Source organism: Mus pahari, unplaced genomic scaffold (genome assembly GCF_900095145.1).
Source record: "Mus pahari unplaced genomic scaffold, PAHARI_EIJ_v1.1 scaffold_10094_1, whole genome shotgun sequence".
NCBI classification, from domain to species: Eukaryota; Metazoa; Chordata; class Mammalia; order Rodentia; family Muridae; genus Mus; species Mus pahari.
The window spans coordinates 6324-11970 of NW_018393517.1; the positions used below are offsets into that span (position 1 = coordinate 6324).

At 38.2% G+C, this 5647-nt stretch overlaps 1 pseudogene; it reads right to left on the reverse strand.

Moving 5' to 3' along the window:
- Window positions 1-871: 871 nt before the first annotated feature.
- On the reverse strand, window positions 872-1439 carry LOC110315587 (annotated as a pseudogene).
- Between the last annotated feature and the right edge of the window lie 4208 nt (window positions 1440-5647).

A 5647-nucleotide genomic window follows, 5' to 3' on the forward strand; every position in this document is an offset into this window, starting at 1 on the left:
GGGAGATCTTTCCATCTTCTGAGATCTTCTTCAATTTCTTTCTTCAGAGACTTGAAGTTCTTATCATACAGATCTTTCACTTCCTTAGAGTCACATCAAGGTATTTTATATTATTTGTGACTATTGTGAAGGTTGTTGTTTCCCTAATTTCTTTCTCAGCCTGTTTATACTTTGTGTAGAGAAAGGCCACTGATTTGTTTGAGTTAATTTTGTATTCAATCTGCGAAGAAAAAATTCTAATTGATATTTGGTAGCAGCATAAAAATATTATATACATGTAGCATTCACATCTATATATACAAACTCACTTCAAAAAGAAGCCCACATGCTTTAGCCAAATTCTAAGCTTGCATAGATTTTAAAAATTATGAATACAGTTGTTTAAAAGAAAAAAAATGGTGAATAAAATTTACAGAACGGATATGAAGAAAAATCTTTTCCAAACTTTTATTTCTGCACATTCAATTTAAAAAGATAACATTTACAGGCTCTTTGGTGCCCATATTCAGCATACAAAATTGTAGAAACGATTCACAAATCAAACCCATTAGCTCCAACTGGAAAAATAATGACATCAATAAAACAACTGTTGGGTAGTGCAAATAGCAACAGCTCTGCCTGTGGGATGTGGAGATTACTGTGAAAATAAATAGAACATCCTTTTGTAAAAGCAGCAATGTCGTGTCTTGTAAACTTCCTTTTTATATTACAGCAAAGTTTGAATTAAAATCCAAAGGGACTGGAGCTTACACTGTAGCTGTGAGTCTGAGTCTGTCCTCAGTCACTGTTGGTCCAGTTTTCCTTGTGTTTAGAGTCCAATGTGCAGCAGGTCTCAAACAGTGCTCAGAGACTCTAAACAACCAAGTTTGAGTTACAAAATCTCCTCCCTGCTTTCAAACACGAACTGGTAGATCTACTCCACGGCAGTGACCACAGTATTTACATTGGGTCCTGTCACTCTGATACTTCCTGTTGAAAAAAATCTGTAGTGTAGCTCTTAGAGACTTTATCCAATAGCCCACGGCAGGATGAAGTTCAGGTTCATAGCTGGCATGAGGTCTACTGTTCTTTGTAAATTCTGGCAAACATATTTCAAAGGGCATGTTACAAACTGCTGAAACATTCACAACCTTAAAATCTGTGAAAATATCATGAAAACCTAGTTTCTGTAGACTACAGGCTAAATGTCTGGTACCAAATTTAGTTTCTTCTTCACTTGTTCCAGGGCAAATAATTTTTCCTGAGGATCAAATTGTAGCTATAATTCTAGGTTTTCTAAGCTTCATTAGTACTTTCCCAACATCACACTTATAAATTACATTTGCTCCCTCTAAAGCAATCTTCCTTAAGTTCAAATGGTATCTTGTTCTAAAAACACAGACTACATTTGTAATTAAAATATCTAATGCAACATCACTGTCTGCATCCATTGGGGTAGTTTAGAAGCTTGGTTTCCCACCCCTAAGATAAAATTCAAGGGAAGATGGTTTTAAAGGATCCTGCAGCACCCTGCTGCTGGTTGCATTGGATGCAGAGAAGCTGGAGGACAAGGATGAAGATAAAATGGTCGAGTTCCCCAGTCTCTGTGGAACTCCTGTCCAGGCCCATTGCTAGGAGCCCTCCAAGGCTCCAGCTCTGTTTCTTGCTTTGTTGTTCCAGGTACAGGAAAACTTTGGGCTTTTAAACATTGTTGAGACTGTGATAGAACAAAGGGACTTTTGAAGTTGAACTACATGCATTTTGCATTATGTGATGTCTAGGTATACCCCCCACAGACTCATGTGTTTGAACAAACCTATAATAGCCAGGCTGTGGAATGCAATGATTTGAATATGCTTATCCCATGGGCAGTGGCACTGTTAAGAGGTATAGACTTGTTGGAAAAGGTGTGGTGACTTTGTTGGAGGAAGTGTGTCAATGTGTAGGTGGGTTTTGAGGGCTCCTAATGCTCTTGCTGTCTGGCTGCACAAGGCAGTCTTCTTCTGGCTGCCTTTGGAACAAACTATAGAGATTTTCTTATACTGTGTCTGCCTGGATGCTGCTATGCTTTTCAGTATGATGATAAAGGACTGAACCTCTGAACCTGTAAGACAGCTCCAAATAAATATCTTTATAAATGTTATCTTGAACATGGTATCTCTTCAGAGCTATGGAATCCATAGCTAAGGTACTATACATCTGGTTTGGGCATAATCTTAGCTCTAGTTGCTGCTATCTGGTCTCGTGGGTTTTTTTTGTTTGTTTGTTTGTTTGTTTTGTTTTGTTTTGTTATTGGTGATTGTGGTGGCATATGTGTGTGGGGGATGTGTATTTGTGTGTGTGTGTGTGTGTGTGTGTGTGTACACTTCCTTGTGGAATAATTTATTTTCTGTTTCCTTAGTTAACATCTTTAGGTTTGAGTTTATATTCTAGCACCTTTTCTAGCGCTGGACTTTTTTTTATTAGATATTTTCTTTATTTACATTTCAAATGTTATCCTCCTTCCCAGTTTCCCCTCTGAAATCCCCCCATCCCCTACTCCTCGCCCTGCTCCCCAACTGGCCCAGTCCTGCTTCCTGGCCCCTCCACACCAAACAAAGAAAACACATGGTAGATCTCCTATCTCTAGCTGCATATCTAGCAGAGAATGGCCTAGTTGGTCATCAGTGGGAGAAGAGGTCGCTGCTCTTGTGATTGTTTGATAGTATATGATTCCTTGGATTTTGTTATACTTTCTGGTTCTTTGGATGGTGTAGTTGTAGATTGCTTGGTAGAGAAGGCATCTGAGATCCTTCCAGGTATGGCCATTGGGGATCCTGCATGAATTGTTTCTAGGTATTGGCAGCTGTCACTATAGAGTGGGAGAGGCTTAAAGGGGTGTTGGCTGAGAACATCAAAAGGAAGAAATTGGGTGCATTTCCATCTGTTTAGAGTAATTAAAATGGGAACAGATAGTAAAGAGATTCCACAACACTCAGTCTGCTAAAGAGCTGAGACTAAGACTGGGAAAATGGAAGTAAAGAGTGGGAGTAAAAGTGAATGTAATCTACCTTCTTCCCTGGCCAGAGAGGTTAGCAGATTCCCAGGGATGATGTGAAGAAGTTGACAGTAAGGACAAAATGATAGGACTGTGAAAGAAAGGCTATAATAAAAACTCATTTTAGTTTGTGCCATGTAGTTACACAAACCAAGACAATGGTAAATTCACATGACATTTGCCCTTCTTATGATAATTAATGAATCATGTTAGTCATGTCACAAGGTTATATCTATCTTGATGAGGTCACCCAGCCAAAATGGCAAGAAATCACATGATTGTTTTATCCTTCCTATTATTTCCCTACAGATTAAATAAAGTAATCTCCTCCCCCATTGGGACATTCCAGAATCTATTATACAGAACAACTTGCTAACTTAATTTTAGATGCTGTTCTTTTGAAAGGAGGGGTGCTTTTCCTCCAGACTACCATCTGAGAGAGTCTAGGGATCTGGGTTTAGAACTCTGAGTTGGTAAAACTTGAACGGCAGAGATGGAAAAATAAAAGGAAGTACAGGAAGGAAGAAAAAGCAGAAACCTGACAGCATGCGACTGCAGAGTTCCTTTCTCTTTTATCTACTGACTTTATTGAATTTGGTGACCATTTTCAACGTCGAAAGTAATGAGTTTAGGCCAGGTATGACTGTTGTTTAATTGATATTGGGACCAGATTTCAAGAGAATGCTTCATAAAATTTGTAGGTCTGAATTTGAAATGTGAATTTCTGAGGCTTAATTTTAGGCAGACCAAAAAGTCATTCCTGGACAAAAACAACTTGAAACCTTCTCATACAACCGAGGAGAGGAATGTCCCATGGTGGATGCCATGCAGAAAGACCTGAAATTGGCAAGTGAGCTCCTTGGAAATGGCCCACCATCCTACTCAGCTGCGATGTGTGTGCTCTGATGAGTCACAGTCCCAGAACTTCATCTGCATACTGCTGACATGGTTTCCTGTATGTGTTTAGTTGCCATATTCCTCATTTATTTGGCTTGGTGTTAGTGTTACTGTTAGTAGACCCTAGAGGATCCTCACTGGCTATAACTTGTTGTAATTATGTCCTGTGTGGAAGCTTACCCTATTTGATAAATTTATTACAGATCAACATGAAGATGAACTTTCATGCATAAATTTGGTTTAGATGGATTAATGACTTTATATAATTCATGATTTTATTCAAATAACTTTAGAAACAAATTTTAAGGAGATAGTTTTAGTTGTTTTTTCAGAAAGATATTATAAATTTATACTAAAACTTAGAATGCATCCCCTCTTCATAAAATAGCAAGTAAGAACCGCATAAAAAAATACTGTGAGTTTCATAAATTGAACTAAGAAGAGAAATAGGTNTGGGACACATTTGTGATCAATGAAAAACATTCATTCCAGGTCAGGTCTAAGGAAGAGGCTACAAATGTATATTGTAAAAAATCAAAGTCATGTTAAATTGTTGCTTTGAATGCACAATTAGCTTGTAGAATGAAACAGTGATTTGAACATACTATGAACACCCTCTGTAAACCCTTTTTAAGTAACATTTTATCTGTGAAGTAACTTTCCTCACATAGAGAACATTTTGTCTAAAAACCTATAAAAATCTGAAAGCAATAATAAAGATGAGTGTGGCCCTTTTCTGCATCACCCAGTGAGCATATTTCTGTATATGTGTCTGAATTTTTTTTTTGCTTTCTCCTCTTTGTTTGTTTGTTTGTTTGTTTCTCTCACTTTCTCTTTCTCTTTCTCTCTCTCTCTCTCTCTCTCTCTCTCTCTCTCTCTCTCTCTTTCTTTTCTCTCTTTCTCTTTCTTTCCTATCTTCCTTCTGTTCCTTTCTTTTTTCTTTTTCTCTTCTCTTCTCTTCTCTTCTCTTCTCTTCTCTTCTCTTCTCTTCTCTTCTCTTCTCTTCTCTTCTCTTCTCTTCTCTTTTCCTGTATTTTCTTTCCTCTAAAACTCAGAAAGTGTTAAAGAACTTTGAGTCTCTTACCTGGCAAGGAAGAAACACCTGTGAGTCAAAGAGAAAAGAGCTGAAGTAAGTAAATTTATTTCTTATTCTTCTGCTGCTATCCATAGGAGTCAATTGCCAGAAGTCATCATGTTTTGGACATCAGAAGAGTTAGAGAAAGTTAAGACCAGAGGTCATCAGCCTTTGACTGTCTTCTAATCCTCTGTCCCCCACCAGTACCTGATCCTGTCATGGCTGGCCACCAGCAGCTACATTTGTTATCTGAGATCAGAAAGTGACCTGAGGAGCTACCCTGATTTGTAGATGATGTCATTACCTTTGAATGAAAAACTTGTGGCAAAACATGAGAGATAAAAGCTGAGGAACTCCTGAAGTTCAGAAGACCTAGGTCCAAGTACCTTCAAACATTGGGCACACCCTACCTTCTCAATGATTTTATTGTAGATGTACTCAACTAGACTAAGAACAAAAAGAATTCTGAGGTCAGAAGTTCGTGAGGGAGTGAAAGGAAGTTGAAGAAAGCTAGCCAAGAGGTTACAAGACATGGTGGCTGTTTGTTAAGCTCTAAAGCAGCCATAACGCTAATGGCATGCGTCTTAGAAAAGAGAAGATGGGTATGAGGAAAGAAGAAAGGTCATCCAAATCAGGCTGAAATACAGTACCCAAAATCT